Below are 11798 nucleotides of genomic sequence, written 5' to 3'. Positions count from 1 at the left end.
AGTCTCTACGCCAAAAAAGAGGTCTGTGGCAATATTCAAGAAACACTGAACTAAAATACGATCTGTACTTTATAAACAAATTAATGGACACTCAGAGGGACTGCGATATATATATCTCCATAAAGTAAAATAAATTGTCTACTTTCAATTAAACATATCCGAATTATTGTTCTTTTCATTGCAATACAATACATGAACTTTGCTGATGCTCTATCATTGACTCACAATTACAAGAACTTACGCCAAATCTTTCCCCATAAAGGATAATTCTCAACTTATTGTATATCCTGGCTGTAATTTGTACTATATCCCACCACAACATTATTCTTTAAGCTTAAAATTCCCAGTGGGTTGAAATTGTTGCTCCAATTGTTTTGCCAACAATTTCAAGTATGCATTATTACAACCTAGAAAACTTACATACCCGCTTGCGTACCTTTTTAACCACAGGAACTCATTTCTCTATTCTCACTTGCTCGATGAACGGCAAAATAGCCCCAAGGAAAGAGGAAGCCTTTTAACCCCATTTATGTTTTGGGATCGCATGTTGGAGTATGGTTTGAGTTTCCTAAGTGTTTTAGGTGCGAAACATTTGTGCCTCATCGCAACATCAACAACAAACTACAATACCACTACCAACACAAAAAAATAATAATAATCATAAAAATTACTCTGATTTTTATCAAAATTATACAAAAATTATAGTTTAGCAATTCTCATGACAAGTAGGTGTTGTTTTTATGCCGCCATGGGCAAAATGGATATGAGAGGGATTTCATTGAAAATTAAGGTGAGACACAAGTACTTGAATAATGAAAATAAGCAAAGGATTTTTGTTATTTGTTTGCTTTCTTACTGAGTTGGGTAAAATTTATAAATTTGCATGAAAAAATTAGAAAACGCAAAAATCTCATTGAAATATTTCGTTAAGGGAATTAAATTAATAGTTGTCTTTAGAGAAAATTTCATAGAAATTTTGTCTTTAGAGAAAATTTCATAGAAATTTTGTCTTTAGAGAAAATTTCATAGAAATGTTGTCTTTAGAGAAAATTTCATAGAAATTTTGCCTTTAGAGAAAATTTCATAGAAATTTTGTCTTTAGAGAAAATTTCATAGAAATTTTGTCTTTAGAGAAAATTTCATAGAAATTTTTTTTTAGAGAAAATTTCATAGAAATTTTGTCTTTAGAGAAAATTTCATAGAAATTTTGTCTTTAGAAAAAATTCCATAGAAATTTTGTCTTTAGAGAAAATTTCATAGAAATTTTGTCTTTAGAGAAAATTTCATAGAAATTTTGTCTTTAGAGAAAATTTCATAGAAATTTTGTCTTTAGAGAAAATTTCATAGAAATTTTGTCTTTAGAGAAAATTTCATAGAAATTTTGTCTTTAGAGAAAATTTCATAGAAATTTTGTCTTTAGAGAAAATTTCATAGAAATTTTGTCTTTAGAGAAAATTTCATAGAAATTTTGTCTTTAGAGAAAATTTCATAGAAATTTTGTCTTTAGAGAAAATTTCATAGAAATTTTGTCTTTAGAGAAAATTTCATAGAAATTTTGTCTTTAGAGAAAATTTCATAGAAATTTTGTCTTTAGAGAAAATTTCATAGAAATTTTGTATTTAGAGAAAATTTCATAGAAATTTTGTCTTTAGAGAAAATTTCATAGAAATTTTGTCTTTAGAGAAAATTTCATAGAAATTTTGTCTTTAGAGAAAATTTTATAGAAATTTTGTCTTTAGAGAAAATTTCATAGAAATTTTTTTCTTTAGAGAAAATTTCATAGAAATTTTGTCTTTAGAGAAAATTTCATAGAAATTTTGTCTTTAGAGAAAATTTCATAGAAATTTTGTCTTTAGAGAAAATTTCATAGAAATTTTGGCTTTAGAGAAAATTTCTTTAGAAATTTTGTCTTTAGAGAAAATTTCATAGTAATTTTGTCTTTAGAGAAAATTTCATAGAAATTTTGTCTTTAGAGAAAATTTCATAGAAATTTTGTCTTTAGAGAAAATTTCATAGAAATTTTGTCTTTAGAGAAAATTTCATAGAAATTTTGTCTTTAGAGAAAATTTCATAGAAATTTTGTCTTTAGAGAAAATTTCATAGAAAATTTCATGTCCTTAGCGAAAATTTCATAGAAATTTTGTCTTTAGAGAAAATTTCATAGAAATTTTGTCTTTAGAGAAAATTTCATAGAAAATTTCATGTCCTTAGCGAAAATTTCATAGAAATTTTGTCTTTAGAGAAAATTTCATAGAAATTTTGTCTTTAGAGAAATTTTCATAGAAATTTTGTCTTTAGAGAAAATTTCATAAAAATTTTGTCTTTAGAGAAAATTTCATAGAAATTTTGTCTTTAGAGAAAATTTCATAGAAATTTTGTTTTTAGACAAAATTTCATAGAAATTTTGTCTTTAGAGAAAATTTCATAGAAATTTTGTCTTTAGAGAAAATTTCATAGAAATTTTGTCTTAAGAGAAAATTTCATAGAAATTTTGTCTTTAGAGAAAATTTCATAGAAATTTTGTCTTTAGGGAAAATTTCGTAGAAATTTTGTCTTTAGAGAAAATTTCATTGGAATTTTGTCTTTAGAGAAAATTTCATAGAAATTTTGTTTTTAGAGAAAATTTCATAGAAATTTTGTCTTTAGAGAAAATTTCATAGAAATTTTGTCTTTCATAGAAATTTTGTCTTTAGAGAAAATTTCATAGAAATTTTGTCTTTAGAGGAAATTTAATAGAAATTTTGTCTTTAGAGAAAATTTCATAGAAATTTTGTCTTTAGAGAAAATTTCATTGGAATTTTGTCTTTAGAGAAAATTTCATAGAAATTTTGTCTTTAGAGAAAATTTCATAGAAATTTTGTCTTTAGAAAATTTCATAGAAATTTTGTCTTTAGAGAAAATTTCATAGAAATTTTGTCTTTAGAGAAAATTTCATAGAAATTTTGTTTTTAGAGAAAATTTCATAGAAATTTTGTCTTTAGAGAAAATTTCATAGAAATTTTGTCTTTAGAGAAAATTTCATAGAAATTTTGTCTTTAGAGAAAATTTCATAGAAATTTTGTCTTTAGAGAAAATTTCATAGAAATTTTTTTCTTTAGAGAAAATTTCATAGAAATTTTGTCTTTAGAGAAAATTTCATAGAAATTTTGTCTTTGGAGAAAATTTCATAGAAATTTTGTCTTTGGAGAAAATTTCATAGAAATTTTGTCTTTGGAGAAAATTTCATAGAAATTTTTTTCTTTAGAGAAAATTTCATAGAAATTTTGTCTTTAGAGAAAATTTCATAAAAATTTTTTTCTTTAGAGAAAATTTCATAGAAATTTTGTCTTTAGAGAAAATTTCCTAGAAATTTTGTCTTTAGAGATCATTTCATAGAAATTTTGTCTTTAGAGATCATTTCATAGAAATTTTGTCTTTAGAGAAAATTTCATAGAAATTTTGTCTTTAGAGAAAATTTCATAGAAATTTTGTCTTTAGAGAAAATTTCATAGAAATTTTGTCTTTAGAGAAAATTTAATAGAAATTTTGTCTTTAGAGAAAATTTCAAAGAAATTTTGTCTCTACAGAAAATTTTATAGAAATTTTGTCTTAGAGAATATTTCATAGAAATTTTGTCTTTAGAGAAAATTTCATAGAAATTTTGTCTTTAGAGAAAATTTCATAGAAATTTTGTCTTTAGAGAAATTTTCATAGACATTTTGTCTTTAGAGAAAATTTAATAGAAATTTTGTCTTTAGAGAAAATTTCAAAGAAATTTTGTCTTTAGAGAAAATTTTATAGAAATTTTGTCTTAGAGAAAATATCATAGAAATTTTGTCTTTAGAGAAAATTTCATAGAAATTTTTTTCTTTAGAGAAAATTTCATAGAAATTTTTTTCTTTAGAGAAAATTTCATAGAATTTTGGTCTTTAGAGAAAATTTCATAGAAATTTTGTCTTTAGAGAAAATTTCATAGAAATTTTTTTCTTTAGAGAAAATTTCATAGAAATTTTTTTCTTTAGAGAAAATTTCATATAAATTTTGTCTTTAGAGAAAATTTCATAGAAATTTTGTCTTTAGAGAAAATTTCATAGAAATTTTGTCTTTAGAGAAAATTTCATAGAAATTTTGTCTTTAGAGAAAATTTTATAGAAATTTTTTTCTTTAGAGAAAATTTTATAGAAATTTTTTTCTTTAGAGAAAATTTCATAGAAATTTTGTCTTTAGAGAAAATTTCATAGAAATTTTGTCTTTCGAGAAAATTTCATAGAAATTTTGTCTTTAGAGAAAATTTCATAGAAATTTTGTCTTTAGAGAAAATTTCATAGAAATTTTGTGTTTAGAGAAAATTTAATAGAAATTTTGTCTTTAGAGAAAATTTCATAGAAATTTTGTCTTTAGAGAAAATTTCATTGGAATTTTGTCTTTAGAGAAAATTCCATAGAAATTTTGTCTTTATAGAAAATTTCATAGAAATTTTGTCTTTAGAGGAAATTTCATAGAAATTTTGTCTTTAGAGAAAATTTCATAGAAATTTTGTTTTTAGAGATCATTTCATAGAAATTTTGTCTTTAGAGAAAATTTCATAGAAATTTTGTGTTAGAGAAAATATCATAGAAATTTTGTCTTTGAGAAAATTTCATTGAAATTTTGTCTTTACAGAAAATTTCATAGAAATTTTGTCTTTAGAGAAAATTTCATAGAAATTTTGTCTTTACAGAAAATTTCATAGAAATTTTGTCTTTAGAGAAAATTTCATAGAAATTTTGTCTTTAGAGAAAATTTCATAGAAATTTTGTCTTTAGAGATCATTTCATAGAAATTTTGTCTTTAGAGAAAATTTCATAGAAATTTTGTCTTTAGAGAAAATTTTATAGAAATTTTTTTCTTTAGAGAAAATTTTATAGAAATTTTTTTCTTTAGAGAAAATTTTATAGAAATTTTTTTCTTTAGAGAAAATTTTATAGAAATTTTTTTCTTTAGAGAAAATTTTATAGAAATTTTTTTCTTTAGAGAAAATTTCATAGAAATTTTGTCTTTAGAGAAAATTTCATAGAAATTTTGTCTTTAGAGAAAATTTCATAGAAATTTTGTCTTTAGAGAAAATTTCATAGAAATTTTGTCTTTAGAGAAAATTTCATAGAAATTTTGTCTTAGAGAAAATGTCATAGAAAATTTCATAGAGAAAATTTATAAATTTTGACCTTTGTCTATACAGAAAATTTTGTTGCCATTTCCTCTTTAGAGGATCAGCAACCAACCGTTAAGTGGGGCGGACTTTTTGTTATTTCGCTCCCTAAGAATTTTCCTATAACTCGTAATAGGTCATTATTTTTGGAAGAAAAATGTAAGTCACTCCAGGATACCTGCGATAGTGGTGGCCATTAGGCGGTTGATGATCTGCGTCTGTATCCATCGCAGCGGCAAATCTAGAGCCCGGGAGTAGGCTTAGAATGGACTCCAAAGACCCAACAGCTGCGGTGGTGGTATCAGTCCATAGCATGTTGTCTGCTACTGAAACCTCGACTAGCCGACAGGGGCTTTGAGGAAGACACATGATTCAAGTCTTAAGGATAAGGCCGTACTGATTCTTTCTTCGCATGGTGATGGCAGTTGTCGACAAGGGAGAAGAACAGGGCTGTATACCTAGGAATTATGGAAGTGGGGTACGATGTCCTTGGGGGATTTCCAGGATATCCTCCAGTCTGTGACGATGCAGGCTGGTATCGGGGCCGATACAGAGTAATTGCCTTCGCGGATCAACGTTGAATTGAAATGTATCGTTGTGAGCCAAAAAAGGATTGGTGAGATCTGGCCAGGTGCAGCACTAGATTAAGTCAAGAAGGAACATATTCCTTCTCGACCAATGACGCATGCTTGGATACCAAGGATTCCCTCAGATTCTGATTTGATACTGGAAAACTAAGGGAATGTAATCCCAATCTTTCAACCACCGACTGGAAGATTGGTAGATTGTATGAGGCTGATGGTGACCGGAGACATGCATTCGTACATAACTCCGGCTGGCTTGCAGACCTCAACAAGTCTGAAGGAGTTGTATCCAACGGATTCAACAAGTTGAAAATGAAGGTCTATTGAAGTGGTGGGATTGGGGAATCAGGAGATGACTCAGCAATTGTTGCTGAACACTTGTCTGCGAACCATCGACCAGATTGCTAAAGTCTGGCGGATTGCAGGAGACTGAAAATCCCCTGCAACAATCGAAACAGGAGGGGATGGCAACGAAACGGGACCAGACAAGCCCTGTGTGGGTGGGTAATCCGATTGGACAGGGCTCAAGGTCTGCGTCAGCGAGGAAGCACGGAACTCAAAAAGTACTTCGACAGCAGCAGCTAATGAAGCATTTAAGGAGAAATCGTCCACACCGCTAGTGTCCAATATCCTGAGAAAGAATGGTTCTACTGCTTTCTCACCTGCCCCTGGATTCGTACGGAAGCTCATCATGACAACATCTAAGGAATCTTGTGAGGATGAACTTGTGGCGGAATCAGAAGAAGAGACTAACACAACAGTGTTGGAAGTTCTGAATCCTGACTATGGTCCGATTTCTGCAGATAAATCTCCACCATTAAGGCCGCTTCGGCGGCATTAAAGGTCCTACTGATGGCAAAGGGATTTGAAGTGGTTCTTATCCAGGAACAATGGGTATGTAGAGGAATGGTTGGTGGACTAAAAATTCCGGGATTTAAACTACTCAAAGGTACGAGGAATGGGAGACACAGAGCCTGATTTCTTGCAAAGATTAGCTTAAATACTTTTCTTCTTCCGTCGCTAAGCACTGATGATTCAGTAGTAGTCAGCCTTGAAGTAAATAAGTCTCATCACTGGCTGGCTTCCCCATATATGGCACACGATTCAGAGATGCCGCCTTCAAACCTTAAGTCGCTGATTAAAGCCGCTTCTGTAGGGAAGAAGAGCCTCATTGTAGGAAGTGATGCTAATGCACGTCACCAGATATGGAGAAATTTGTATGTCAACGAAAGGGGTGAGCTGCTTAGATATTACCTTTGTATCGGAAGATATAAGTGGAAGAATATGCGACTGGGAAGTGTTGGATGACCACAGCTTCTCTGATCATCGTTATATTAGTTTCAGTTTTGGGGAAAATACTGCAGAAGTGATCACTCGGCTAAACAGAAAAAAGGCGGATTGGGATAAATTTCGCCAAATTCTGCACCAGAAAAGGAAGTGGAAAGTGCTGAGCATAAAGACATAGTGTTCAAGCGGATCACGAAGGCCCTGAATGACTCGCTTGTGTTAGCATGTCCTAGTGCCAAGCCAAGGGGCAAACAGCGACCGCCATGGTGGACCCCAGAGCTGGCTGATCTAAGGAAGGACTTCAGAAAACTCTTCAACAGAGCAAAAGACACAAGAGCACCACACGATTGTAACATCCATAAGGCTAAGCTAAGAAAATATAAGGGCGAGCTGAGAAAGGCTCAGAAAAAATTCTGGGTAGAATTCTTCAGCTTCGTAGAGGATACATCTGAGACCTCTAAGCTAAGGAATTTTCTGTCCATGGGACCTACTACGGTGGGGTATATTCTAAAGGCAGAGAATGTATGGACAATTTCTAGTGAGGAAACACTAGAACTATTTACTCGTCGATACACATTTAACGGGAAACTCTCCAGCGAACAACGTGGATGTCACTGGTATGCGTTCGTCGGAGGTTGTTAGGGAAATTGTGTGAGCCGAAAATCCTTTGGACGATAAGAAATTTCGACTTCGTCAAGTTGCTAGGCCCTGATGATTAATTACCTGTTGAATTACAATTTGTGTCTGATAGACTGGTTCCTTGGCTTAGGATATACTCTGCTGCTTGTATCAGAATGTCATATCTATGGTTTGGAAGAACACAAGGGTCATTTTCATTCCGAAAGCAGGAAAACCTTACCACACGAAGGCGAAAGATTTTTTCCTTATTAGTCTGTCATCCTAACTCTTGAGATGTTGATAAAAACATATATTAGGGCAAAGTTTCCTGGAGATCACCTGTCGCGGCAGCAGTATGCATATGCTAAGGGCACGTCCACTGAAACAGCCCTTCAAGACCTAGTCGGCTATATAGAGAGTTATCTTGCCGTCAAAGAATATACAATGGTAACATTTCTTGACATTGAAGGTGCTTTCAATAATGTAAAACCGACGTCAATTATGAAGGAGTTGTAGTTTCTAGGCATCAACTTTACCGTAAGAAAGTTTATTATTAACTTACTTAATAAAAGATGCATTACGGCAGGCTTGGGATCTGTGGATCTAAAAATATGGGTCAGCAGAGGAACACCTCGAGGAGGTGTAATGTCTCCTTTACTTTGGAATATAGCCATTAACAATATATTATTGTCTCTGGAAGAAAAAGTCGTAAAAGTGGTCGCGTATGCAGATGACGTGGCAATTGCGGTTAGGGAAAGTTTCCCAGCACTCTAAGAGATATACTTCAGGAAGCTCTACGTGCAATAGCAAAGTGGGCTACGGAAAGAGGTTTAGGTGTAAATCCGTGCAAGAGGGAATTAGTTCTTTTGAGCAGGAGATACAAGTTGCCTACAGTGGGACCTGTCTCCTTGGAAGGAGAGAATGTTCCACTTACATAAAACCCAAATTTCCTGCGTGTTTTGGAGGACAGGAAATTGGACTTCAAATCCGATATTTTGGAAATGGCAAGAAAGGCAACTCTTGCCATATACAACTGCAAGAGAGCCATTAGCAAAAGTTGGGAGTTTAGACCGCTGGTCATGCACTGGATATATACTGCAGTTGTCAGACCTATAATGATATATGGTATTGCAATCTGGTGGACGGTGCTTCAAAAGTCCACCTATTGTTCATTATTAAATCGAATCTAAACAATAGCTCGTTTGAGCATCACAGCCGCACTGGGGATGACACCATCTGATGCACTGAATTTAATGCTACATCTTATGCCTCTGGACATTGTGGGTAGACAAATTGCTGCGACCACTGCCGTGAGGCTAAGGGAGCTTTGTCTTTGGTCATGTGGTGGCTGAGGACACTGTGCTATCCTTGATACAATGTCCGATGTTTCATGCAGTGTAGATTACAACTTGGCTGAGCCGCTGTTTGATAAAAGTACTGTTCCTGGAACTACGCACTGTTCCTGTAACTACGATATCCCTGGTAATAGAAGTTACATAGAGTTCTATACGTATGGTTCCAAACTAGACGACAAGGTGGGTTTTGGGGTGTATTCTAAAGATGTAGAACGGACCTTATCGAAGAAATTGCAGACAATTGGCCCTATTCATATGTTTTTAAGCTTTTTATACCCACCACTACAGGATGGGGGTATATTCATTTTGTCATTCCTTTTGCAACACGTGGAAATATCCGTTTCCGATCCTATAAAGTATATAAATTCTTGATCGTCGTAAAAATCTAAGACCATCTTGCCATGTCCGTCCGTCTGTCTGTTGAAATCACACTACAGTCTTTAAAAATGGAGATATGGAGCTGAAACTTTGCACAGATTCTTTTTGTATACCCTCCACCATAGGATGGGGGGTATACTAATTTCGTCATTCTGTTTGTAACAACTCGAAATATTCGTCTGAGACCCCATAAAGTATATATATTCTTGATCGTCGCGACATTTTATGTCGATCTAGCCATGTCCGTCCGTCTGTCCTTCCGTCCGTCTGTCTGTCGAAAGCACGCTAACTTCCGAAAGAGTAAAGCTAGCAGCTTGAAATTTTGCACAAATACTTCTTATTAGTGTAGGTCGGTTGATATTGTAAATGGGCCATATAGGTCCATGTTTTGATATAGCTGTCATATAAACTGATTTTGGGTCTTGACTTCTAGAGCCTCTAAAGTGCGCAATTCTTATACGATTCGAATGAAATTTTACACGACGTGTTTTATTATGATATCCAACAAGTGTGCCAAGTATGGTTCAAATCGGTCCATAACCTGATATAGCTGTCATATAAACCGATCTTGGGTCTTGACTTCTTAAGCCTCTAGGGTGCGCGATTCTTATCCGATTGGAATGAAATTTTGCACGACGTGTTTTGGTATGATATCCAACAACTGTGCCAAGTATGGTTCAAATCGGTTCATAACCTAATATAGCTGTCATATAAACAGATCTGGGGACTTGACTTCTTGAGATTCTAGAGGACGCAATTCCTATCCGATTTGGCTGAAATTTTGCATGACGTATTTTATTTTTACTTTCAACAAGTGTGTCAAATAAGGTTTAAATCGGTTCATAACCTGATATAGCTGCCATGTACACCGATCTGGGGACTTGACTTCTTGAGCATCTAGAGGTCGCAATTATTATCCGATTTGCCTGAAATTTTGTACGACTAATCCTCTCTTGACCATCAACATATGTGTTTATTATGGTCTGAATCGGTCTATAGCCCGATACAGCTTCCATATAAATCGATCTCTCTATTATACTTCTTGAGCCCACAAAGGGCGCAATTCTTATTCAAATTGGCTGACATTTTACAAAGGTCTCCAACATAATTTAATTGTGGTCCAAACCGGACCGTATATTGATATCGCTCTGATAGCAGAGCAAATCTTTTCTTATATCCTTTTTTGCCTAAGAAGAGATGCCGGGAAAAGAACTCGACAAATGCGACCCATGGTGGAGGGTAAATAAGGTTCGGCCCGGCCGAACTTAGCACGCTTTTACTTGTTGTCCCTAATCAGGTTAAGTTCGAAGATGGGCTATATCGGAATATATCTTGATATAGACCCCATATAGACCGATCCGCCGATTTAAGGTCTTAGGCCCATAAAAGCTACATTTATTATCCGATTTTGCTGAAATTTAGGGCAGTGAGTTAACATCCAGATCGGTCCGCAGTTGGATATAGCTGCCATATAGACCGATCTCTCGCTTTAAGGTCTTGGGTCCATAAAAGACCCATTTATTGTCCGATTGCGCCGATATTTGGGACAGTGAGTTATGTTAATCTTTTCAAAATTTTTCTGTAATTTAGCCCAGATCAGTCCAGATATGGATATAGCTGCCATATAGACCGATCTCTCGATTTAATCTTTTGGACATATAAAATGCTCATTTATTGTCCGATTTTGAGACAGTGAGTTGTGGTAGACCCTTTTATCTTTAATCTGGCGCAGATCGGTCCAGATTTTTATACAGCTGCCATATAGAATGATCTCTCGATTTATAGTCTTGGGCCCATAAAAGACCCATTTATTGTTCGATTGCGCCGATATTTGGGACAGTGAGTTATGTTAATCTTTCCGACATTTTTCTGCAATTTAGCCCAGATCGATCCAAATTTTGATACACCTTCCATATAGACCGATCTCTAGATTTATGGTTTTGGGCCCATAAAAGGCGCATTTATTGTCCGATTTGACCGAAAATTGGGACAGTGAGTTGCATTAAGCTCTTCGACATCTTCTTTCTATTTGGCCCAGATCGGTCTAGATTTTGATATACCTGCCATATAGATCTATCTCCGGATTTAAGGTTTTGGGCCCATTAAGGCGCATTGATAGTCCGACGCCGCCGAAATTTGGGACAGTGAGTTGTGATACGCCCTTTGACTTCCCTCTTCAATTTGGGTTCTGATTTGGATATAGCTGTCATACAGACCGATCTCTCGATTTAAAACCTTGACCCCATAAAAGGCGCATTTTTAACCCGATTTCGTTGAAATTTGACACAGTGACATTTGTTGGGCTTTTCGACATCAGTGTCGTATTTGGTTTAGAGGGGTCTATATTTGGATATTGCTACCAAAAAGACTAATATTTTGTTCTACAAAATTGAACAAAGACTTGTCATT

This window comes from Stomoxys calcitrans, chromosome 2, assembly GCF_963082655.1.
Source record: "Stomoxys calcitrans chromosome 2, idStoCalc2.1, whole genome shotgun sequence".
NCBI lineage: Eukaryota > Metazoa > Arthropoda > Insecta > Diptera > Muscidae > Stomoxys > Stomoxys calcitrans.
Note: the sequence above shows the minus strand (reverse complement) of the source record.